Raw genomic sequence first — 27,189 nt, forward strand, 5'->3', positions numbered from 1 at the left:
AGATGAATATGTGGATCACTAAATCATTTCTGCAAGGGTGTGGGATAGGCAGCCTGGGGTCTCTGTTCAAACAGGGACTCTTCTTCCACACTAGTCTCCCCAATGTCCTCTTACTCTCCTAGGCCCAAAACTTCCTTTTGCTGTCTATGTGTCCAGAGAGCTGGGGCCAGACTGATAACAAAGAAGAGTTCAAAAGAGGATGGTTGGAGGAGCTCAGCTGTGTTGTCATTTTGCCTCTGATAAATCCTGAATAGCTGGGCCTCCCTGGTGGCGCAGGCGGCTGGGCACGGCACAATGAAGCAATCCGCAGCCTCTGCAGCATGAGATCGATCCCTGGGGAGCCAGTGGGCAACCCACATGGTGCAGCAGACCTCTCCTGTCTCACCCGCTGCTCCCCTCAGCAGTGTGCTTCGGTCAATCTGCCTGTTCTGTTCCCCACTCTGTCTCTGGTGAATCCTCTCACCCCCGCATCTCTGACCTGTACCCCAGCTCTTGTATGCATAAATAAATAAATCTTAAAAAAAAATCCTGAATAATAGGAACCTGCAAGAATGAGTCAATGATCAACCATGAGAAGCCACTGTTATAAACAGAGATTCCTAAGAGCCACTTTGAAGGAATCAAGGTTCCCACCCAGGGGTCTCTTTCCCTGACCCACTACCTAAGATGAAATCTCTCAAAAGAAGTGTATTTGCTTTTGTGTGCACATGATCTCTAAGATGGCTCTCTTAATGACTTGGGTGAATTCGCTGCTACCTTCATTTACTCTCCACCCGCTTCCTCCTTAATCCCTGAGATCTGCCTTCCATGAGACCGATCAATCCAATTGCCCAATACTTGATGCTCCAAATAGTTGTTTTCCTCACTCTGCATAGTCACTCTCTTCTTGAAAAATACATACGTTGTAAAGGAACTATAGAAACAAATCTTTCCTCAATAAGATTCTCTACACATGCATTAATTTCTCTTCTCCTAGAGAGGAGCCAGGCAGTCAGCAAATAACCACTACCCTCAGTCATTGCTGGGAAGATAAAGGATTATTAAAAGAGGGGCCAGCTGCTTGCCAATTGCACTGTCTAGGTGGAGAATGCAGAGAGGCTGCTCTGTCTTTGTCCTTGACCTCGGAGGAAGACACTCACAACAATCTTTGGCCATAATAACTGTCTGATTCATTTTCTCCTGGACCAAGTTGGTATAAGTTCTAAGCCTGAAAGTCACAGAGAAATGAAATCTTACATATCAACACTATCTTTCAATCACTTAAAAGGGCACTTTCTCCCCACCCCCACACCCCCCCAGACATAGCAGCAGCCTTGCTTAGAGCAATCTTGAGCTCAGAGCTGTGAAGAATTGCTGTAGGTAGGAAGAAACATTAGCTCTGGAATTCAATTAACTGTCAGCCTTGCTGTTTGAGTTGGGATGAGTCACTCCTCTTGGGCTCGGGGGCTGTGAGCCGCCAAGATTAATGGTGATTGATAAGCTGCTAGAGGACCAGGACTCCAAGCCTCCCAGAATCCTTGCCTCACCCACACACTCTTTAACATAAAAATATAATAAAGAGATAGTGACAGAGAAAGTGCGAGTACATGGGTGATGCTGTTAAGCATTAGCTGGATCCTCTTCTCTTATATTTGTACATTTCACAGGATTCTGAGCTAGTGATGTTTATTATTCTCATTCAGTTCTTAAGCAAATGCATGCTGCAGGGGAGAAGAAAGGCTGCTCCCTGCCACCCCGCTGCATAGGTGCTATTATTAGTCCCGTCCAATGATGAGGAGAACCAACTTGCTAATAAGAGAAGGAACTAGAGCTCGGTCCCAGAATTGCAGCTGAAAATACGAGCTCTAACCACTACGCACACGGCCTCTGTGCGGGTCGACTGTGCCGGTTCTCTTTCACATGGAAAGAAAAATTCGAGCCTGCAAAAGGGAAGCTGTGTTTTTCCATCCCACACCATAGTGTGCGTGCGGTCCCCACACAATGTGTGCTACGCAGTAGGGAAAGCATCCCTCCAGCCCGCCCCTCGGCCCCGAGAGTGGGTGAGGCTGTGGTGAATTGGTTTTGTTGCTGATGTTATTTGTTCATTTTCCTCAGTGCCATTATTTGTTTTCCAGAAAGCTCTATCCCTCATTCAGTTTTGCATTTGCAGATCCAACCTACGATACAATTCAAAGGGAGAAGAAATTTTTAGTGAAGAAGGATAGAAAAAGTAATAAAAGACTGGTTAAGCTTAAAATCCCATCAAGAGCTGAGGGTGAACATCGAAACGTAAGAAAAGCAATCCAATGTGAATTTGTCCACAGGCTTAGAAAGAGCATGTTGGAAATGTTACCTGCTTGTGAGAACCAAGTCGGGTGGCCAAACAGGCAGATGGACAACATTCAAGGGACGGGAAGGATGACATAATATACCCTAAACCCGGGATCCCAGCTGTGATGGTGCGGGCCCTGTTATTCACACATTTGATAAACTCCAGGTAGATTAAGAGACAACAGTAAGAGAATGACCTCAACATGAGATCGTAATTTGAATTAGAATTTGAAAATTACTGCTCTGAGCTGCAGATATTTCAGGTTGGGTCCATTTTATATAAGAACTCCCCGATACAGCACAGTATCACTTGTTTTTGCTTTCTTTGCCTTTGTCTTTGCCTTCTCTCCCTGTTTCCCTACAAAACCAAACATACTTGCTCTCCCAGCTTCACAAAGAGAAAACGATTCCAAGAGGAAATCACTTCTCAGCAAGTGAGCCCTGGGAAGAATTCAAGACTGAGGAGCCCTTGTAATGAGATTAAGGGAAAAATGCTTTTGTGCATCCAACTCAGACCCGTCCTCAGTACATGGAAGGAGCCAAAACAAACACGGGCATTGTTTTGGGAAGGAAAAGGTTAACAAGCTATGAAAACAAAATTAGAGATATTTTCAAAGCATGACCCTCAGCAGAATGAGTAGACTGCAGCTTGCCAAGGCAGCAGCCTCTCTCTCCTCCCTGACATTTATCCTGCAGCTCGGGGGAGCAGTCAGGGCTGTGAGGTTCCAAACAGAGGACGAGGGAACCACACTCTGCATGGCGGCCTAGCTGCGTCCTTCGTCCTTTGGGCAGAGGCACGGCAGCCTGGGACCGGTGTGGAGGCGGGGGGGCGGGAAAGATGCCTCATTCCTTGGCCTCTTCTTAGAAATGAGCTTAGAAAAAATTCTTTGTGGATCATGCAGGGCTTGGAGCACATGCCTTCATCTGCCCTCTGGCAAAAGCACTAGTCTGGAAATGGAAATTCTGAGCTTGCTCGCAGACTTTGGTCTCATAACAACTCAGAGGACAAGACCTGTGTCTCAGCTTCTTCAGACGGTCAATGCTTGTTTACTGGGCACCCAGTGTGTACCTGGCTGGGGAGCCCCTGCTGTGAACTAAAGCTGCAGGGCCCATCTTTGTCTTTAAAGAACTCAGTCTGAGGAAGAAACAAATATGCAAACAAAGGGTTATCACCAAAGTATAGAAAACATGTATATAGTGCCCATTGAATGGAAGAGTTTCCACTGGTTTCCAAAGAGCAGTAATGGCAGTAACCTCAATGGACATCTGACAATTGGGGTGTTTCATGTGGGTGCACGAGTGCGTGTGCATGCGAGCGTGTGGTCTAACACACCACCCTCTGTCAGTAGCATCCCCTGATTCTTTTTTTTTAAAGCTTTATTTATTTATGCATACAAGAGCTGGAGTACAGGCCAGAAGTGCAGGGGTGGGTGGAAGGGGGTGAGGGGATTCACCAGAGACAGAGTGGGATACAGAACAGGCAGACTGACTGAAATACACTGCTAAGAGGAGCAGCGGGTAAGACAGGAGAGATCTGCTGCACCATGTGGATAGCTCCCTGGCTGGCCGGGGATCAAATTCATGCTGCAGAGGCTGCGGATTGCTTCATAGTGCTGTGCTTAATCCATTGTGCCAACAGGGAGGCCCATGATTCTTTAGGAGACTATAAACCCCTTCTGTGTGATAAGCTGGCTTGCAGATATAGAGGCTGTCGTCCCTAAGTACAGAGCTACAGCTATTCTGGTATGAAAGGGCTAAGATGAAGAAAGGGAGGTGTGTCTACGCCACTCTTCACCAAGAAGAGATTACCAGCGCCCACAAGACTACCTTTGTTGAACTCAACTCAGCACTTAATCATCCTCGTGGTCATGTTACTGATGGGAGGCTTTCTAGACAGCATCAAGAGCCCAAGACAGAGAAGCAGATGACAGCGTGGAAATGTCTGCAGTGGGTTCTCAGACAAGGCACCGGGTTTTCCCCAACAAGACTGAAAGTCGTGCTCATCACCTTGAAGGTTCAGCCTGCCTTGCCACGAAGCACGTTTCTTGGTGTTTTATATGAACTTTCTGACCTGATTCGCAACATCTCCATGATTATTTTATTGTCGCAACTTCACAGCCCTGGCTGTGATTTCCCAAGATCTGAATTGATGAGCTTCATTTCCATACATCAAAAAGTAGAGATATCAAAAGGCACACAGAGCAGTTCAGGCTCCAGAGGGTCATCATTGCCAGGGTGACTTATCTAACACGTGAGCTCTGATTGTTACGTGACAATCCTGTCCTTTTCCCAAGACTTGTAGTAATTAGATAAGAGATTTGGTAACACTTTAAATTGGGTGTGGAACAGGTGGAAGAATAATTCCTTCTTTTTTAAATTCCTTCCTGTATGTGCCCATGGCTTCTTTCATTATTATCATTATTTTAATTTTTTATTAAAGTAAAAAAATTAACTTTATTAAAAATTTTTAAAAGGTGAAACAAAATTTATTAAAGTATAAAAAATTATTAAACAACATTGGTTAACATTGTTGTTTGTATTTTGGGAGTACAGGATCCTCCCCCACCCCTCAGGTGCTGTTACAACAAATGCTCCCACCACCAAAGCACCAGTACCATAGTCCACTGTGCTCACTCCCCGTTTTGGGCTCATCCCTCGCCTTTTCTTTCCCCTCTGGATACCACGGTTCTATAGTCAGCTTTCAAGCATTCTGTTCTTTATTCGGTTTCTCTATATTCTACAAGTAAGTGACACCAGTCAATACTTATTGTTCTTCTTCTGTCTTATTTCACTGAGCATAATCTCTTCCAGTGCCATCTATGTGTTGCAAGTGACATGAGTTTATCATTTTTCATTGCTAAGTAGTATTCCATTGTGTGTGTATGTATATATGTGTGTGTGTATGCGTGTATATATATGTATGTGTATATAATATATATAATACACACACACATACCACCTCTTCTTAATCCAGTCATCTGTTTTTTGGGGGGCACTTCAGTTGTTTCCATAGTTTGAATATTGTAAATAGTGCTGCAATTAATATGCCCATTTCTTCCTGCAGGGGATGGATCACCAAGAATTCCTTTTGGTTTTCTGGATCTGGTTAACTAATTGGTCTCCAGAATTTTGTTGACCTAACGTGAAGTTAATCAGGTTTTTAACTTCCACATCTATGCAAATCTATATGAATTATCCATTCAGACAAAGTACTTATTCCAAATTCATTTTATTCCTCAGACATAAATTTTCTTTGAATGCGTTTTTAGCTGGGTCTTGATTATTTGGAACAAAAATGACTAATCCTAGACCAGTTTCCTCTCATGCATCTGGGTTATTTCCCTCCCTTTTCCTGCCCAGCCAGGTCAGGAATTTCTATTGTACTGAATACTATGGCATTTAATCTATGAGGTGTCTTATGGGAAACAAGAAGTTTGATATCCGTTTTTGTTCCTCTGATGAATGAAGCTTACACCTGAAATCTTGAAAGTCATACTTATTTATAGATGTTCTAAAATATTTCCCACATTCAAAATAAATCCAAAGGTTTTCTTGACATCTCTGCCAAGCATAGAGACATCTCAAACTCAACATGTCTAAAACGGAGCTCCTCACCACCCCCAGCCCTTCCTGCCCACACCTGCTCTGCCCCCATCCTTCCATCTCAGCTTCTGGGAGCTTCTTTAGTCTGGCTGTTCAGGTCCCAAACCTTGGAGTCATCCTTGACTTCTCTCTTTGTCTTAAACTACATCCTCCAAACTGTCAGGAAAATCCCACTCACTTTCTCAAAATATATCCAGAATCTGGCCACTTTTCATCAGCTCTGCTGCTGTCAGCCAATGCCATTGCCATCACCAGCTCCATCTCACCCTGAATCACAGCAGTGGCCTACACTAAGTGTCCTTGCTTCTATCCTGACCTCTGCACTTTGCTCTCAACATGCCACTTAGACTGATCCTTTGAAAACGTGAGACAGGTGGAAGTGTCCAGCTCACCTGGGAATGGCCCAAGTCACCACACCTCCATTCTTTCTCTCTCTCTCTATCTCTCTCTCTTTTTTTTTTTGCATGGGTGTAGGCCAGAGGTGTGGGGAGTGAGAGAGTCAACCTGGACTCACCAGAGACAGAGTGGTGAGCAGAACAGGAAGGTCTACTGAAATACACTGCTAAGGGGAACAACTGGGAGACAGAAGAGTTCTGCTGTGCCATGTGGTTTATCTCCCTGGCCAGGGATCGAACTTAGGCTGGAGCAGTGATAACACTCAGACTTAACCCCTAGGCCACCAGGGAGGCCCTCCACTATCTTCTCAACCCAGCTCTACCATCAGCTAGCTGGGCCTTTTTGTCATTCCTTCAACAAACCAGACATGGTCCCTCTGGAGGGCTTCTGCCATATCTGTTCTGTTTGGGATTTTATCCTGACAGGGCTCTGTCCCTCACTGATGACTGCCTCTGATCTCATGGACTCAGTGGGCTCACCTTGACCTCTACTGAACTTGCCAGTATCACCAGCCCCACCTGCCTTGCCCTAGCACTCCTGGCCTGCTCTTGTCCTTACCTCCCATGAGATCCAGAATCTTTGCTTTATTTACTGGTGTATCCCTAGGATCCAGGGCAGTGATTGCCAACATAGTTACTCAATGAATACTTATCAAATGAATAGATGACTCAGGGAGTCAGTGCACCGGGTTGAAAAGAGCATAGGTTTGATACCAGGTGGCCCAGGGCTGAAGACTAGCCCTGTCACTGACTAGCTTTGGGACCTTGGAAAAATCACTTTAGCTTTTATATCATGATTATAAAGCATCTAAGATAATGCCTGATGTATACAAACACTCAATATGTGGCAGGCAGCGGCATTGCCATTACTGTTGCATATGCCGATACCGCCTGCAACACGGCAATGATCTCTAACGATAGTCTCTTTAAGCCCAGCTTCCAAGGACTTCTAAGGACTAGGTAAATGGTCTTTGGCACCTGCTGTGCTTCCCTCTTGCTGTTGTTCTTCTGTTTAGTTAGAGGGAGGTGGTGAGAAGGCATGGAATTGCCACGGCAATAATTTGCTCAGCAACTTTGAGCTTAGACCCACTGACACTGAAGCTCTGAGGGCAGGTCGGGGGGTGGGCAAGGAGAGTCGGGGTCCTTCTACTTCTCCTGCCCCCTCCAGCTGTTTCAAACTGGCTTCCTCATCATCTTTGTTCCTCTAGGAGGAAGTCAGGGAGCGCAGAACAAAGGGTCTTTCAGTGTCTGACACAGTGGGGCTCCAAACTCAGCTCTACTCCTTGCTAAGTGAGTGGTCCTCTCTGAGCCTCACCTGTAAACTGGGCATCTTAATGCCCTCCTCAAAATGGAATTCAGGAGATTTCAACAACATGCAGGGTGCCTTGCACTTTCTAGGTGTTCAATCTACCATAGAAAGACCTGATGGCGGGAGAGGACATACCCACCCATGAGATATCAGCACTTTTTGCAATTTTCAAAAGGCAATTGCTAAGTAATGGAATAAGTCCCTTTCTGAAGTAGTGAGGTAACCATGCCTAGAGGTATTCAAGAAGAAATTGGCAACCAGTGAGTTGATTGGATGACCAGACTCTCCCTTAGGCCTCTTCGTTTCTGAGATCTGTGATGGCAATGGAGTTGCTCTTGCCTCCTCACCTCCTCGCCTCCTCGCCTCCTTCCCGCTCTCAACCCCACCAGGCTTTTGCTTGACACTGCAGAAGCAGTGCTCTGCCTTCTCATGCCTGTCGCATGAGGAGGCATTGAAAGGGGAAGGTATGGCACAAAGAGAAGTGCTCCAAGCACTCATGCAAATGTGACAGACCCAGAAAATTTAGTAACTCCGTGTTATAGATGCAAGGTTAAATACAGCAATATTGAATATGCAAGTATAATAAGCGTGTTTGGAGGAAACGTCCAACACCCTCTTGCTTTATTTAGGGAAGGCAGGCTTAGAGAAGCTCTCTAAATGATGAAAAGATATATGTATGGAAAGGAATACAGGGAAAGTGTGAGAGTTCTGGGCATGCTCCACCGCTGCTGAATATGCAGGGGTAGAGCCAGGGGGCAGGTGTAAGAAAAGCTTCTGTACAAACGCTTCCAGTAACTCAGAAAGCCTAGGCCCAAATGCACTCTGGCGTATTTCATGATGTTTCCCTGAGATTCTTTGTACCCCCTCCCAAAGTGGTCCATAACCAGAGTCTGTTGCCAAGGCAACAGGCTCAGTAGGGGAGCCACTCAGCATTACCCAGTAATTCACATCTGTGCTTGTTTCTCTCTCTCTCTCTCTCTCTCTCTCTTTCCTCTCCCCCTTCTCTTTTTATCTGTAAATGGAAAGCAGCTCATGAGTGACGCCATCTTGAAGCTAACAGTTCCCAAAAGAAGGGAAGAGGAGACTTTCTTCCTGGGAGATATTTGCCCCACAGAATTCTTTTTTTCTTGTCAATAGGTTGCACCCATGGGTGGAAAGAACTTCTTCAGAGAGACCTAACACTGGGGAGGTGTGGCCCCTCCAGGAAAGGCTGGGAGCCATTCAGAGAAGCTGACCTTTGCTTCAGGAGAGGTTCTTCAAAAGCTAAAGAATTAGCTTGTAGGCATTTGTAAGTTCTCTGTGACTTCAGGCAGGGTCAGGTGGGTGGGTGGGGGTCAGGTAAGGGGAGATCTAGCTTTTCTAACTCCACCTGCTGTGTGTCCATAACCTGGCTGTTAGGCCTTTGACTTCTTTTTTGCCTCCTTTTCTTCTTTTCTTCCTTGTTTTGAAGTTCTCATCCTGCCTTCCACACCAAGGCCGAAAGCAATGGGTGACTGAGCAGACAGGGTCTATTCAAGGTAGACTCGGGGGAGGCCAGCTAAGGGAGTGATTGTTCTGTCCCTGATCTCCCCCTTTCTGTTCTGCTTTCACCAAATTCTGTGAAATCATGAACAACAGTTTGAGGTCTACCCACTCACCTCTTCTTCACCACTTTTCCTTCCTGTAAGATTAACTATCCTGACATACTGGTCTGTGCCTAATGGAGCATGGTATGAGCACCCCAGTGGCTCTCAAAGAGCTGAGCCCTCTAGAAAGTGCTATTTGTAAATGTTGCCCAACTCTGGACATGGTGAGGTTGTCATTGGGATGGCCTGATTTTTAGGGACATCATTTGTTGTGTGGTCTAGAGCTCACCTTGATTTCACGTCTCTGTGTTTTGCTTTCTTGTCCTTGCTTTTTAAAAAAAACATGACTTTCTTTATTTCTTAAACAATCTATAGACATTATCAAGATTTAAAATATTCCAAAGAATTTATTGTGACGTCTCCCTCCCACTCCTGGCTCCCAAACACTAGTTCCTGTCCTAAGAGTCTACGCATAATATGGCTTCAGAGATACTAGTGTGTCCACAAGCAAATGCATGTGTGCATTTTCTTTTCTTTTCCTTTGAATGATTCCTAAGACACAGGGTTTCAGGACGGAGAAGGTACTACGCAGTGAATGTACCCTGTGTTTTCTCTCCAACATACATGACTAAGCCTATGCTTTGTTCAAATGTCTGCCTATGAGATAAATAAGTCAATTCTTGGGTAATCACAGACCTTTTTCCCCTCTTCCCCTGTCATTTTCCCAGACAACAGAGAAGGGACACACGAAACCCGGTCGTGTTGGTTGCCTTCTGGCTGGCAAGGAGCAGGTGTTCAAGGTCTTTGTCAGGTGAAGATGGCGGGGACTGTGGAAAAATGACCCTCACATGCCTAGAGTAGCTCCCTTTGCAGATTCAGGATCCGCCTGACAATTTCCAATGGTGGAGAGAGGGCTGGCTGCCTTCCTCAGAGGAGCTCGGCATTTTGCAGCCTCTCAGCCTCCTTCCTGGGGGAAGAGAACCGACAGGGGAGGAGGGCCAGTGTCTCCAGGCGGCATGTGGGACGGGGGTGGGGAGGAGGAGAGAATCGACCAGACTGCTTATTTGGCTTTAACTGACTCTGTCCGTATTTCAGTCAAAGCTGCTCAAAATGGCTCATGTGGGCAGACGGGGCCTGAGTCAGCCCGTCAATAACATTCATCGAGTGTTCCCTGGGTACAGAGCACAGAGCCGGAGCTGTGGAACCGGAAAGAAGAAATAAACAGTTCAGTCCTTCCCCTGAGATGCTGAGAATCTGAGGAAAACAGAAAAGACAGATATGCCCAAAAAAAGACTCACAAGCCCTTGAACGCAGAGGGAGGAACAAGGACAAATGAACACACGGGTTATAGTGACGAAGGTCCAGGTCAGGCCTGAGACAAGCTTCCTTCCCTGACTCTTCTCTGGAGAAGGCAGCCAAGACCCCCTGACATACTCCCACACATCCAAGCTCCACTGACAAACATTTGCTGAAGCTGCAGTAAGGGAGGGAATTTGGGTGTTGCAGAAACAGGCCTAAGATGGAATCTCTGTCCACACCTCTAGATGTGTCATCTCGATGTGCTTCTAATGCTCTCTGAAGCTCGATTCCCTCATTTGTAATGTGGGGAGAACCCGCCACATCTCATAATGTGGTCAGATCAGAGGATGCCAAATCCTGCCCACAGAGGGTGGGTGACCAACGAGTGGCAGTGTTTATATGATTCTATCAGTTCTTCTAGAATCACACCCTCAAGAAATCCAAAAGGTTTTCTTTTATGGTCCCCCTGCTAATGGATGAGTGTTTTCTTTTCTTCCTAGTCTCCCTGGGACCCAGTGTGCTGGTCTTCGGTCAGCAGGGCAGTCCCCCAGTCAGGCCAGGCCTGGGTGGGATAGCTCTGTGGACGGTGTCCAGCACTGGTTGCGTCAGACCAAGTAAAACATGTTCAGTTCCAGGAGCTTGTGGGCTGAGGGAGGGGTGGTGAGGCGTGAAACGAGGAGATGGAGCACCAGGTCAGGAGCCAGGAGCAGTCAGGATCTGCATGGGCAGGTAGGACTGGGGAGCTGGGAAGATGAGCCCCAGGAAGCCAGGAATGACTGTGTGGTACATTCTGGGTTAAGACACAGGAGCTTCTGGCAAGGTTCTTCTTTTCTTTGAGGATTTTGGAAAACAACAATGACTGAGGAGGTCCAGGGACTGGACCTGTCTTTTAAGATAATGTTTGATAACTAGGATGGAATTATTTTGTTGATTACGTTACTATGACAGTCCCCTGCTCTGAGCCAGCATCTCTCTTTCCCCTGAATTACTGCAGTAGCCTCTTCACTGGGCTTTGCCCTCACACCCAGAACCTGGTCTCCATGCTGTGGGTTAAGGGGTTCATTTGGAACCTGAGTGGCATCTTATTCCTCCTTACAAGCTTTGATGTCTCCCGTCTTGCTCAGCATTAAAACCTCAGCCCTCACAACAACCTTGGCAAGCTGGACGAAGTCACCATCTCTCAGATCATCTTCTCCATTCACTCCTATCCCACCTCGCCCTTTGGCCAGCCCTGCAGCCTCCTGATGCTTTAGCCTTTAAGCTTGCTGCTCATGGATGTGCCCTCTGCTTTCAAAGCTTGTCTCCCAGGGGCCACACAGCTCACTCCCTCACCTCCTTGAAGTCTTTGTACAACTGTCCCTTTTACCAAGAAGGCTACTGCTTAGAGCGATGCCACCCCAACCCCAGCCCTCTGCTCCTTTTTTCCTATAGCCATGATCACCTTCTTGTCAATTATTTAATTTGCTTAAAAAATGGTTATTCTTTTGTGTGTTTTCCTTTCTAGAATATAATTCCATGGGGCCAGGATTTTGGTTCATTGAGCTCAGTGATGTATCTCAAGTAGCTAGAACAATCCTCAGCACTTAAGAGGCACTCAATAAATATTTGTTGGATGATGATTATTACTCCTACAATTACCACTACCACTGAAGACCATTTTTGCTACTTATTTTGTGCCAGGCTCTGTCCTGGGTGATTTAACATATTAGTTTACACACAACTCTGTGAGGCAATTATTATTCTCATTTTACATATGAGGGAACTGAGGCTCAGGGAAGTCCAACCACTTGAACAGCTCCCCTGAAACAGAAAGTGGCTTAGACAGACACATGAAGGAAGGCACTGCTGGATCCAGATGAGCGCCCCTGGGGAGCCAAACACTGAACTCTGAATACAGGGGACATTGCAAGGGTTGTGCTAGAGTCCCAGAAGAGGCCACTGTCAGAGTCCCCTGTGGGGACTCCAGAACATGCCCTCTAGCCAATCTTCCAGCCTCCCGTCATGCTCCCCCTAAACCCCTACTTTCTCCATACAACAATCAGAGTGATACCTGAACATTGTAAACAAACCCATCAGCACCTTCTTGACCCTCTAACTATTGGCTTCCCATCCTATTCAGGACTTACACTGACTGCCCTACAGGCTACCTACCTTCCCCCACATCACTCCTACTCTTACACACCAGGCTTGTTCCTGCCCTGAGGCCTTGAACTGTCCTCTCTGGTGGAGTGCTGCTCCCCAGTCCTTGCAGATGGCTCTGTCCTCCCTCCTGGCTTCAAGGTCACCTCTCCAGAGAGACTTTTGCTGGCTTTGCAGACACTCTCTCCTATCTTGTTTTGGTTCTCTGTACAGCAGTTGTCACTGTGGTTATTTCCTAGTTTATGTGGGTGGCTATTTATTTATTCTTGGTTTCTGCTCACTGGACTGGGGAGGTGGGGGGGCCCCTGGGGACAGGCACTTTATATTTTCTGTTGTTTTGCCAAGCCAAGGGTAGGGTCCAGCAGAAGGTGGGTGCTGATGAACTCTTGTCAAGTGAAGGAAGCTTCCCTATTTGAGGCTCTGCAGCCACAGGTTCTCTGCACACAGTGGGAGAGCTGGGTTCCCAGAGGGTTATCTTTGGCCTGGACCATGGACAGCATTGTGTCTACCAGGTCCTGTGAAGTACCCAAGGATAGAGACAGAGAGGCCGGGTTTCCACAAGGAGGCCTGGAAATAAGAAAGAAAGCCTGAGTGATCAGGAACCAGAAAGATGCAAGAATACAGCAGATAGGGGCAAGCCAGGGAGGAGAGGAGAGAAAATGACAGGTCCTGAGAGGGTCACCCCCAAAGAGGCCTCAGGATTACCAGCTGCCTTTACATGGCTGGGTGGGCTGGGGCCTTAAAGTCCAGGTCAGGGCTCCTTCCTATCCCAATATCCTCAACACACATCCCTCCACCACCCCAGCAGCCCTGTAGAGAATGCTATTCCATTTAGAAATTGAAAATTACTATATGCAATGCTGTTCTTTGTGATTATTGATTCTAATTATCGGTTGAGTTATTAAATATTTTTGTCAATTCTAATGAATCATGTAGATGCAAATATATATATAAATATTATTCACCAGTGGGGATGCCAGTTTTTTATTATTTGTCATCAGTGAAGGCCACAGGCTGGGGTCATTGTAAAAGCATGAGTCAGCACCAGCGAAACACTGTGCGAGTTTTTCCCTAGCTGCTCTTGTTCTTTTCTGCTCCTGCTGGTCTTACCACATTCCCCTTTGATGGTGAAAGAATCTGATCAATGAAGGTGTCAGAGGATTTATCTGGCAGGGTCTTTTTGTCTTTGTCTGGGCTGGGTCTGACATGAAAAGCTGGAGTGTGGACCAAGGCCACGCTTGCTTCTGACGGTCCTTTTGTTTTACCTTCATGTCCCTGGCGGTCTGGTTTTGAACGTCGGAAGCAGTGTGCCCTGAGAATGCGTCCTTCCTTTCATTGAAATGGTGGCTATTAGAGTGTTTTGGAAATGGGGAAGCATATACACTGGAGGGAGTTTGGTTGGCTCTTTCCTCCAGCCTGGCCCTTGCATTTCCTCCATTCTTCCTCTGCATTATAAATATCCCCAACTTTTCCTGACTGTCCACTCCAGGGTTTGCTTGTCTCCAGGAGTCAATCTGGGGCCTCCCCTGCCCTTGCTGGAAAGAACCCCTCTAAGCACCCTGTGCACCGGGCTCTCTGGGCCTCGGGGTTTGGTGAGTCCACATCTTCAGGAAGGCCTCAGCAAGCCACACGTTTGCCAAGTGACAAGTCCTCAGCTCAGAAGCCCTCTTTCTCTGGGCTGCAGAAGGCACAGTTCTCAGAAAGGTAGGAATGGGCTTCCCTACCTTTCAGTTGAATCCGTTTCCCAGATCTCAACTGGCCAATCCACCAGTTTCCATATGTAGCCTCAAATATGGCCTAAGATGGAACTGAAGCGTGTTCCCTGTGAGTCAGGGGGACCATATCTGGGTTTGGGTGTGCCTCGGAGACTCCTTCTTCCCACCCCACTCCTGCCTTGGAGAAGTCTTAGGAGGGTGGAATCTGTCCTGGTCATGGGAAGAGAAAGGTTGCTGTGGCCCGTGGTGCAGGGCCTGCAATAAGTATCTCTGGAGGTGCTGTTGACATGGATCATGATGCTGCCCAACTGTACCTGGCAGATCTAGACTAGAATCCCTACCTGGAGCCTAGACACCCTTCTCCTTAATCACCTGTCATGCTCACAAGTACAAACTCTCCCAAAGAATCAAGGAGTTCTGTTTCCATCCCTTTTCTTGATTCCGACTCAGTTGTGCCTGCCTAAGGTCACATCCCTCTCTATGTGGTTTTGTACATAGCTAATGTCCAATAAATGGGAAATTAATCAGGCAAAATCCCTGCAGCCAAAGTCGGCTTTTGACTTTCTCTGGGATCCTTTCACCTGCCTGATCTGATTCCAGCAGTTACCACACAGACAGTAGGGTGGTTATGACTTAGGAGTGACGAGGTGTGGGGTACAGTGTGTTTTACGGCTTGCCCATCCTCGTGTGTGGAAGGGTGTTGCTAGAGCAGGCAGGGTGGGCCGGCCAGGGCTTAAATAGATGGCTCTTATTCTTTCTGCTTCATACTTCCTGCAGTTTTATGTTATCTCATGCAGTTATGAGCTGTAGATAATATACATATTTGCCTATTCCTGATTATATTCAGTATCATTTGGCTAAAAATCTACACCGGCCACTAGGATACATTCTGGCTGAATATTACTTTTCTCATTATCTTTAAAAACAAAACAAAACAACAACAAAAAACAGCGTCTCTACTGTGATGGCACATCAAGTGATGTAAATGTACAGTGCACTGCAGTAAAAGCCACGGTTAGTAGAATTAAATGCTCTAGATTTGGGCCGTGACTAAACAGCATGACTGAATGTGTCATTTTCTGGTCTGCTTGCCAGCCTTTCCCTCCTGGAAGGTGGACAGCTAGGTGAGCCGTTGACCCTGAAACCACCTGCTTTTTCAGTCATTTCTAAACTTAAGCTTGGTTTGTCTGAGGACTGGATTTTGTGGCCCAGGACAGAACATCCCTGAGTGCAGACTGCAGCTAAGACCATATAGCTTGTGGGTTGCTTGCCTCCTTTCATTGTTCAGTCCACTGAGAGGGGACTTTTAGGATTTCCAACAAGGCCAAAAGTCCCACCACGGAGGACACAGGATGCCTGCACAGCAGCGGCAGCCTTCACGCTGGGTGCTCCCAGGCCACACACCGGAGAATAGGCACTTTCGTAACTGTGTGTCCCCATGTAGCATGAATATCCCTGCCCAGGAGTAGGATATCTGGAAACCAGCCCTCCGTCCAGGAGTGCAGACTTGAGGGACCAGCCCGCTCACAGGCAGAACCAATAAGAAGTGTTTTCTCTGCTCAGAATGCTGGTGGCAGCCTGGTTGTTCACTCCGTGCTGTCAAGGTGATTAGTTATCTTTAAAATGTGTGTCCCTCAGTTCTCACTTGATTGTGAAATCATCAAATGCTTTAGAGATGTTATCTCTCAAAATGGGTGAATGCAGACAACCGGAGAGCTATGTGACTTGCCCAAGGTCACCAGATTCTTGTTCATCCGGGACCTTCAGGGAAAAGCAGCCAGATGCTGGTGCCAAACCAGCCGCCCTGCCTCCCTGGGGAGGACCACTCAGTGACTCCTGCGTCTGAGCCTCCAGAGCCCCATGGCCCCTCGTTGAAGACAAACGAGGAAAACATCACTCTTTCCCTCAGGCTTTGTCCCAGATGGAAGCACTATGTCTGACATCAGCACAGATTTATGCACTAGGACTCACTCTGTGGCAAGAAAGAACATTCCTGGTTTTAACAGATGCCTTCTTGAGTCAATATAGAAGACCAGGAAGCAATCTGGGAATCAGTGCCAGGTTTGCGGTCACATGAGATATTTCTACTGAGATTCTGAGTCAGCTTCATGGGGGAGGGAGCTAGGATTTTGGGTGTCCCCTGTAGGTCCTCACCAGGGTACAACTCAGCCATGGCCCCCAGGGCCTGTGGGAGGACTATAGCTTCATGCACTAGCTCTGTGGCCCTGACCTCGCCAACATGCATGGCCAATCCTCCTCTGAGAGGTGGGGATGGCAGTAGCTGACCCTGCGGCCCTCAGGAGACTCGGGATGAATGTGCACATGGGTCTACCCACAAAGGTGACAGGTGATTCCTCTCTCCATCTTGCAGTGGGAGGTCTCGTTGCACCGGCTGAACAAGCTATAGAGATGGAAATGATGAACCTGTTGACTAATTCCAGAGGCGTCTAGGTGGCCCACTTTTAAATATGACTACCCAAAGACCCATTTATGTGTATCAGTTGATCCACCTCACGACCGGCTATACCAGGAAGATGCGAATTTAGTCAGTGGTATCACAGACGTTCAATGTTAGTGTGAACTCCCAAGTCTCTTTAAAATATCTTCAAAACTGGTTTCCTAACTGGTAGTTTTTCTAATCACTCCTGCTAGAGACAGTTGGAGCAGGTTTCTTAGAGTCATGCTGATTTTGCAAGCTCCCAAACACTGATTTGGGGGCCGATAGTGCAAGTACCTCCTGCCACCAGAATTGGCCTTCAGACTCTCCAAAGCCCTCTGGGTGGAGCTATAAAGACATTCATAAAAATGGCCACTGTCTTTCTTCCCCATGTGAACAGTCCATCCCAAGGCCCTAGAGTCATCACATTCCAGGGAGAGCTACCTGTGGGAATGGTAGGGAGAGGGCTGTGTGGATGGGGATGCAGCTACCGAGGCAGACAGTGCCTCCCTTTATGGCCCTCTCTGGTTCAGCTTGAGCTCGAGGTAAAGAAGAAAAATCTGTATCCCTTAAAGCAGTAGCATTATTTGGGAGTCCCCACCCCCAATCTGGGCTTAGAGCATTTTTTTTAATAACCATCATTCTAGCATTCTTTCCTCAGTAAGCAAACAGGCCCTTGACTCCATGAAATCCATGTTGGAGCCTTATCTGAATTTCTGATCCTTGACTTTCACTAACATACAAAGTCTCCTCTCCAGCTGTGAGATTAGTGACGAGTTTCACTTGTCTGTCTACCAAGAGAAGTATTTTAAATGCTTTCTATTTATGGCAGTGAAGTCCCGTGATGACCAAAGGCAAAGGCAGAATCTCTCTGTACATTGATTTTTAGTGCAGGCTTAATGTCTGTATGTAATTATTTTTGCCATGCAGGTGAAGCAAGAAATTAAATTGGGCTTCTTAATGAGGGGGAAAAACCAGCACCAGAAATGAAAGATCACAGGAGGACTTGAGCAGGGAACCTGTTTGCAAATAGTGTTTTTGCTTTAGGTCTCTGTCGCTGCTGAAAATCCATTTCCCACCCTTCCACTCCACACCCCCCCCCCACCCCCACAGATCTGTTTTTGCTTTCTTTTGGTTTCTCAGGAAAGAAAATTCCCCCAGGATCTTCCTTTGCTGTCTGCCTGACAAACCTAATAGGAAACCTACATTAATCTGTAAGTGAGGGTAATGGGTTTTCTGCTGTTTCATACATGTGGCGTCAAGTTCATGGATCCTGAGGAAAGAGGATCCCCTGAGGGAAGCAAATTTACCTCTGCGGGGCCAGGTGACCCGCCGCACAGCCATGCTGGATGTGGTGCGCAGAAGCCTGCACTTCCCTGAGCAAACCATCCGTTCCTCCTGCCCCTCGCCCTTCTCCACTTTCAGGCGTAGGAGGCAACACTCGTGTTCTGAAAGCGAGGCCCAGGGGATCAGTTTCCCACCCTTGTCTGAAGTGGGAAAGTCAGGTACAGACATCCAGTCAGGACTTGGTTTTCCAGACGAGTGGGGAGACCAGGAGGGTTCAGAGGCTCAGACACTGGGTGAAGCAAGGTCTCCGAGGTGGCCGCGTGGACAGCAAGCTGTGCGACTCAGTACTGTTTCGAGGAAGGTGCCCGTGAGTCCTTCCTTCATGGAGTCAACTCAGAGGATGGGGACGTGGCTTTGCTGGGCCGTGATCCAAAGCTGGCAGCTTCCCCACTTCAGGGTGGCTGGGCTGGAGGACCCCAGGAACTTGCCCTTGCTCTGAGGTGAGAGATCTGCTTGCCCCTTGTTTTGAGTTCCCGATTAAGGAGAGGGGCCTAAGTCTTTACGGCTCAACTCCCAAACCTGAGCTGCCCTCTTGGTTCTTAATTGATATGAGACTGAAATTTCTCTTTGGATCAGTTCTGCCTAATGACAAGTTTCCATTTGCTCTGTCATTCTGACCCAAGGTGCAAGTGTGAGCTTGGCTAGCCTCTGGTTCCCACTTTCCTGGGCTCTGCATGTGCTCAGAACCTCTACACAAGTGGGGGCTGTTGGAAAAGGAAACTCACCTCCTCACTCCAGCTCCCCATGACCATGAGCCCCGCTGGGGTGATAGCACAGGTGAATGGAGATATGTGTGGGGGGAGGGGTTCCAGGGAGGCAGTGAGGTGTCTGGGTTCTGCCCAACGGGGGTGAATGAGGGTAACCACCCTCTGAGGGTACTAGGAACACCCCCCCCACCAAAGAGGTCAATAACTCCCACTCCCCAGTGGAGCCCTATTCTTCCTAAGAAAGACAGCAAGGCCTGTGAAGAAATCAGGAGGGCAGGGGTAAGGATTCATTTCCTCTTGCTAACTCTGTCCCTCCACCCCCCAACCCCATTTTGCTGCTTCCTTCCCAGCACTTCTGCTTCCATCCCTGGCTACTGGAAGCAATCAGTCCCCTTCAGGGGCCTGATGTGGTCTATCTCTAGGTAACCATCACCAATTTGTTCTACAGGGAAGCTTCCATAGACCTTGTTCAGCAGGCCCTATTTTGGCACTTTCTGTCTACCTTCCAGCTTAAGAGGCCAGAAAATGTCCCAGTCAGCCCTGCCACAGCAACTTCTGGAACCAGAAGAGGCCTTTCTGGGAATCTTGCTGACCCCCGAGGGTTAGGAGTGTCAGACTTTGCAGCTGAGGGGAGGAGAGGGTAGGGCTGGTGGCTGAGCCTCCATTTCTAAGTAACCTTTGCCTCAGAAACCCGCCAGCTATCTGCCTGGAGACTTGCCTTTGATCACGACTTGTCACCTCCCAGGAGATGCTCCACTTTCCAAGCAGGTGAAAAATGAACCCGATTAAAAATAGTAGACTGGACTCTTCAGAGTCTCCTTGTAAAGAGAAACTACTGGCGCTCCTCCAAGTGGCCAAAGCACTGGCCCTGCCCCTTGAGAAGAGGACGCTGTGGGCCAGTCATATTCCCACTGCTCTGAAAACCCCGCATGCTGCTGTGCTGCACCCCAGAAGCCCAGCCCAGCATGAGACCTGAGGACCACAGCTTGGCTGGACTCTGGCAGCTGGTGGGGCCCTTCAGCCATGATGCTGGGCAGTTCTGGCTCACCGGGGTCACCTCGGTGACCAGGACCTCGGTGTCTGCCCAGACCCCCCCTCTCCCGCCCCTCCTTCCTGCCCGCTTTAGTGCTCTGTGGACCTGGGTTTCTGGAACTTTCTCAAAACTGTGGACACATTCCCAGTGGAAATCATGACATTTTCCGTTTCACATTACACACTGCACAATGCCTCAGGAAAGAGAGAGAGAAGGAAAACAAGACACTGGAACCGGCCATGCCTTGGAGCCCCTCTGTAAACAGTCAGGCCAGGCCCTGTCTCTGTCACAGTCCTCTCTGTTTATCCTGGAGTCACCTCCCCAGCTTGACAGCTAGTGCTCAGTGTTTTCTTCTTCAGTCACAGGCCTGATGAATAGGTTAACTGCCTTTTCTCTCTGCTCATGTGGCACATCTGGATAAAGGCGTGCCTCTCTACTTCGTTGTGTTTTTTTTTAAACTTTACTTTCGACTGCCATGGTAACTGCTGCATGTTTGGCAAAGGGAAAGAGGAAAAAAAAAAAAGCAGGGAGAGAAGAAAAGAAGCTCTCAGCCCCGGGCTGGCGGCTGTCCAGGGTAATCATGCCGCAGAGCTGAAATGAGGCCTCTGGCGGGCAGCCAAGTTACAAAGAACAAAGCTGTCAGTTCCTAATGTTGGCGGCAAAGCTTGTTTGGCACCCTTATATGGTTTCCCAGAACTCCCTGCCTTGGCAACCTTCCATTCCCTTCAGGGCAGCAAACAGGATTAGCACAGCTCCGAGTTGTTTTTCTCCTCTCTCCTCCAACTGTTCCAATGACATCATCCCTGCTGCATTCATTTGCCAGCAGGGAAGGTTTTTTTTTCTCTTTCTCTCTCTCTCCACCTCCTTTCCTCCCTCCCTCTTCTCTCCCTCCCTCTTCTCTCCCTCCCTCTTCTCTCTCTCTCTCTCTCTCTCTCTCTCTCTCTCTCTCTCTCTCTCTCTCACACACACACACACACACACACACACATACACCCCTCCACTCCTACTTCCTTCCTGTAGCCGCCCCCTCTCCTCTGACTTTCTTTAAATGCAATGTTTTAGGTCATCCTTCTTGACCAGCTTCTCTGTTAAATTAAAAATGCCCTGGTGCTTGTACATTTAGCTGAATCAAGCCAGACGTTGTATTTTATTTTTATAACTGAATTCCTGTGAGATAAAATCTCATTTTCCTTAGCAGGCTGTAATCAGCACTCGAAGGGCTGTGGTTTCCAACTGCCCCATCTCGTGCTTCCTTATGAAGCTCCGCCGAGAAATGAACTTGGCTCCCATTCAGGTTTAAAGGGCCCGCAGCCGGTCACACGTTACTTGTTCACACACACACTCACACTCACACACACACACAGAGTGCATACAAAGACCACACTATACATACACACAGCCCCACAACTATAAAGACAAAGGGAGCCAAGATACCCACCGAGACACACACACAATCAGCACACAGTGTCATTCTTTCCTTTTCCAGAAGAAAATAGGTGAATAAGTAGAAGCTGAAAGCTGCTTCCGAAAAGACTGGTTTAAACTAGCAAGCAGGCAAGCGTTATGCAACTAATGGCTGGGTTCATGAAAGGAATCGAGGTTTGCCGACTGCACAAATGTTCCCCCACCCCCGCCCCAGCCCTCCCACCCCACCTCACTCTGATTCATGAACTAGTTTTCAGATTCATGAATCACTCGGGAGCCAGCAAGAGAAAAATGAATAGTATTGATCTCATTTCAATTGAAATTGGCTCATTATGGCCATGCTGGCTGCGGACAGCTTTCCACTACTAGATGTTCGCCAGCATCTGAGGTTTCCAGGCAGCACCCCCACCTTTGGGCGAGGCAGGAATCCTTGGGTGAAGGCTTCTGCAGAGGTTTCCCATTATTATTATTATTATTATTATTAAAAGGGCAGAATAAGATCTACTGGTATTACTGGTATGAGGGACTGTGGCTGAACCCACTCCTTGGGAAAGTCTTGTTTTCTTTTAGGATTCTCCATCTATTCTACCCCCTCCACCCCGCCTCCTCCATCCCATCACCCCCCACCATCACCTCCCACCACTGCCCCTGATATTTAATGAAATCTTTTATGCAGCATCTTGGTGCAAAGTCTTTTCCGGGTTTCTGATGACTTCTCAAGGACTACTTGAAGTAGAAATTCACCTTCTATGACGTCAGTTCAACTTCAAATCCTGCTAGGAGGTCTTGGGATTTGTCTGTTTTAAGACAGGAGGCTTTTACATGTTTCACCTCTTGCACAATTTTCAGCAAAGAAAGTATGGGGGATATGGACTGTCTCATTTGGAGACAATCTGATTATGGAAGGAAAGGTTATCTATAAGCTGTCTACTACCTTAGCATGGATATAGAAATCTGAGATTTTATAAAACCATGATTTTTCTTCCCAAATGAATGATTCTCCTCTCATTGACTGTCAAGGAAGTGGCGTCTGAGCCTTGGGCACAGAGAGAGGTCCCTGGGGACAGGGGCAAGTTTATTAAGGGCTGCCCACTATGGAACCCGCTTCTCTTCAATTGCCTTCGCTCTCTACTTGAGTTCCAACTCCATCATCTTCCTTCTGGACATGCCCTCATCCCAACCCAGCCCAGCATGTTAGGTTCATCTTCATGGCTGGAAAATCTTTCCTCCCCTTGCTAGGACACTGCAGCTGGGCTGCCTACTTTAAGCCGATCGTGAGTGGCTATTGGCTGTGTCACACAGCTTTGAAACAGTATCGTGTGTGGTTTCATCTCCTAGGTCTCCTCTTCTACCCCTACCCTCCCAGACCAGGGAGACATAAGACAATCGACTGGACATACGCTTTTCAGAAAAAGCCCATGAAAGTTGGCAACCATCGACAGAAAACGATTCTATCTTAATCTGCATAATTTTGGATCCAAGAGTTTAGAAATGAGATTCTTATCCATTGACTTCAGACGCACAGTCGCGCCACTAGATGCATTTCACTTGGCAGGGATTCTGTGATGTGACCTTATTCCCTTTTATTCCTACAGTGTTCAGAAAAGCTGGGAGCGGCCCAAAGAAGGGGAAAGAAGATGTGTTTGTGTGAATTTCAATAAGCATTTGCTTCAGAGGCAAAAAGAGCTGCTTCACGTTCCATGGGGCCTGTGTGAACGTACCTTCTGCCTGGAGAAACCAAGCATTCGTAGGCTGAACCTGTACTCATCTGGAGTCCTAGGCCCAGTGAGGCATAGGAGCTAAAATCACTCCGATGAATTTGTTGGCTGGCCTCAGAGCAAATGGAGATAGTGGATTGGCTCATGTTTTGCATTAGCTTGTTTGATTTTTTCCACTGCAGCCTCACATTCTGTGATAAACCTGAGTTGCTAGGAAAGCTTTATGTAACACCCACTGGCCTCAGCTTCTCAAAGCAGCAAGTGTTCTGCTTCCAGAGCCCCCATAAACCTGGCAGCACATCAAAACCTCTGTTTCATAACAGACCAGAAATAAGATTTTTCTAATAACATTCCAAACACTGGACTTATCATGCAGGGTCTGGACATTTATGAATTGTTAACGGCTAACTAAACAGAGACCCCCACGACGCCCAACCTGCTATCTCTGGGGTCAAGGAGTGAAGGGAAGTCGGAAGAATGTGGTTTCTACATCCATGATCTGTTGGTTAGTGACTCAAGTCCCCTTCAGAGAATTTTCTAAATAATTTCAAACATATTGAGGATCTTACTCATATTAAACCAAAAAAAAAAAAAAAAAAAAGAAAAGAAAAAGAAAATGATATCTTCCTCCTGTTTTTTCCTTCATTCATGGAGAATGTGGTTTCCTTTTATATTTTGTCAGATATGCTGACAGTTACAGATTTAACCCCTTACTTTCCTTTGGAGAGGGCAGCTGTCTTTCATGGACACGCCTAGCCTGGAAGGGGTGGGAGGGAGGTCCAAGTAGTCTCATCAATAGGCAGCCCACGCAGTTCAAACTTAACTCCATGAAGAGTGAACTGAGAGGCGATAGAGATCGAAAGAAAGGAGCATCAGGTACTTCGCCCTCTTCTCTACACCCTTGCTGCTCCCCGGGAGTCAACCGGCCTAGGATGGCTCTGGTTTAGATTATGACAGGCATGGGAGTGCCCTCCAAAAGGCCATTTGCAACCTATTTAGATGTCACTTGGGAAATTTCTTCTTGGGGTTCCATATCCTTTTGTCCCATTTCATCAGCCAGTCCTTCCTTCTGGTTCATAGTTACCCAGTCCCTGTGCAGTTAGCAAATGGACATCACCTCAAAACAAAAGAAGCCCCAGGTTCAGCACTGGTCAGACCCACTTTTGGGGAGAACCCCATATGACTGGTGGCAGAGTCACACCTGGCCACCAGCATGAGAGGATACTGCTCCCTGGGTCCCCGATGTTCTGCAGCATCCCCTCCATCTCCCTACTTCCCTGGTGAAGTGAAGTCTCTGGACTCACCTCAAGGCACGGGGGTGCTGGTCTCCCTGAAAGGGATCTCAGCTGCAGCCCAGCCAGACCTGCCCTGTCTCTTCTTTCCCCAGCCCTTTGCTCTGCTCTTGTGGTTTCCTTGTCTCAAATTCAATCATCATCATCTTTCTCTCCTGGATCTCCTCAGACAATTCTTGTATTATCAGTTTCTCCTACCCATTGTTTTGGTATATTGTACCAACTTGGGGCTTTCCTGGATAATTGTCACTTAGTTATTTCTTCCATGGACTCCAACCTAATTTTTGCAGTCTCACTGGTGTTTGTAACACCTTCCCATTTCATTTCTTGCCAGTTTAATTTAACAACTATTTACTATTTCATCTAGGTCATTAGTAAAAATGATAAAGCAAAGGCTCCTCTCCCATCATGCCTGTCTCCTATGTCGAGCTGGGCCTGGGGAACAGCCACACGACCTGCAAGCCCACACCCAGCCCTCAACGAGAAATGGCTCCCAGGAAACCACACCGGGAGTGGGTTTCCCTCACCAGACTACGATTTAATATCCTTGCGATCCATTTAGCGTCTGGACACCTGGTTGCTATGGAGATGGTTGTCATAAAAACACACCGATCTGTAGAGAGATAGCAAACCGATGCCTGTGGTACACAAACAGACACATTAGCTCAGAGAAATGATGTGCTGATTATCACTTTTCTTTGTTGACACAGTGCCTCTGCCTTTCAAATTCAACCTGGGTGACCTTCTTAGAACCAGGTCAGTGCAAATCCATTTTCAGTTAATATTCTGTAAAATCAAGGGCTTCATCAAATGCCAGATGTCCCCTGTCTTCCTGTCCCAAGCTGAGTCAGTCTAGAAGAGGCCATTCTTTGGCACAGTTTGTTCTTTGCTGACTGTCATTGATCTATCAGCACCACCGAGCCGGCAGAATCAAAACACTGACCCTGACAACGCTTCAGATCGGGTGGCTGGGGAGCAGTAACAGGTGTGGGCAGGGAGACCTTGGATGCACTGTCCAGTTTGGAGGGGCAGAAGCTGCAGGGGTCTCCAGGGACTGATCAGGGACACAGTGCAGGGATGTACCTGTTGCCAGCCAGCTCAGGACTGGGTGATCCAGTAAGAGGCGCTTAGGAGGCGTGTAGGGGCATCCATTGACTGCTTCTACCTCCTTGTCATCTCTGTTCTCAAAACCTGATTTTGGTTATCACTCGCTGAAGGTTAATCTCTCTCTTGGTCTGACCTAGGTGCAGAAACCGGTAAAACATGCTACTCCTCTCTCTTGACTATGCAGCTCTGGCCATGCAAGGGGGCAGACACAGATTTGTAATTCACAAAGGATAGTGGGAGTCCTACTGAAATGTATTGGGCATAGGAGGTAAAAGAATGATTTGGTGTTCATGTTTAAGCCCTACTATTGGCTGAGAATGCCTCAGAATAGGCAAATAGCCACAGCGGATGGGGCAGGGGGTGCAACTGCAGTAGTGATCACCTTATGAGGTATACTTCTGAACTGGTTGCCACTGTGTGTGGATCTAGCTAAAATATTAGATGATCTCCCAGCCTCCACCTCCCTTCCTCCCCAGGCAAGCCTACATTAACACCTGAGACCCAGGTCACCTTCTATGCTATTTCATCTTTTGGAAGATGTCTGAATTCTGGAAAATGGGTCATTACTTAGTCACTGACTTGGTATTTGATCTTCAACAATTGCTCTGATCACCCAATGTGTCAAGTTCCTTCTTTTTTATTAGGGGATGTTTCTGTTTTTATTTAATACCAAAAGGCATTTTAAACATCTTTTAAAATCTTTTGCTTTAGTCAATCCTATTACATTGCTTCTGATAGAGCCAGAGAAATAAATTTCTCTGAAAACAATTAATGTGTTTCTCACGTATGAGATGAGGATGAGATGCAATATCATGTTAGGATACCCTTACATATTGGATGGTATTCAAGATGATTGCCTCTTTCAGTGTTGCAAATTTTTTAGCTAATTCCACTTTATACCCTGGGATTCGTGCTATTTCAGTCTCTTATTTGCATATCTTCAATTTCTCTAAATACTCCCTCAACCCCTCCTTATCAATAGTTTATTGACAACATCTCATTACTCCCCAATTGTCCGTCTTAGCTCTACTTTTCTTATTTAAGATAGTTTTTTAAAAGTCATTTTAAATGCGGTAGTTTAGCTTTCAACTGCCTCCCCACTCATTAAATGGCTCTACTTTTTCTTTGTCCTCACTCCTCCCCCTGAACAAAAAAAAATAAAATAAAAGCAAACATGTTTATAAAAACACACCCAATTCCCCGTAGTTCCTTTGGCTGACATTAAATCATTCTGTTTTTTTTTTTTTTTTTTTTCCCCCTCTTGCCCTCATGTTTTTCCTGAAAACTTTAACTTAGTTCTGGTGTACTTGCTCATTTTCCTCCCTGTGTCTCCTTAAACAAGTCCAAGAGGGAGTTGTTCTTCTGATTTCCCCCCCAGGCCCTGCTGAAAACACATGGTGAATGCCTTTCTGGCTATTTTCCGTCCTGCTTTCCTGGGACCTGTAAGTGTTGGCCGGCAATTATGGTGTCTTTCGTGTTATCTTTCTCCCAAGGCAACAGCTCACATCCTGGCCTACCAGACAATGGTGGTGTGTGTCTTTACTTAGCTTTTATACCTTTTGTTTCAGAATGCAGGATTTCCTTATGGTTTGTTTGGGCTTTTCAAAAAGCGTATTTACTGATTCAGAGAGGTGCCAGACTCACACCCTGAAGAACACAAGCCAAGTTTATATGCGCCTGAAAATATGCCATCATGGCCAGGCCCACTTAGTGTTTGGGGCCAGCTTAGAGACTGATTTGATTGCTATGCGTTCAGGCCTGTGGGTTGCCAAAAAAGTGGTTGCTAAA

This window comes from Talpa occidentalis, unplaced genomic scaffold (assembly GCF_014898055.3).
Source record: "Talpa occidentalis isolate TD23 unplaced genomic scaffold, MPIMG_talOcc4v2.1 talOcc4.14, whole genome shotgun sequence".
NCBI classification, from domain to species: Eukaryota; Metazoa; Chordata; class Mammalia; order Eulipotyphla; family Talpidae; genus Talpa; species Talpa occidentalis.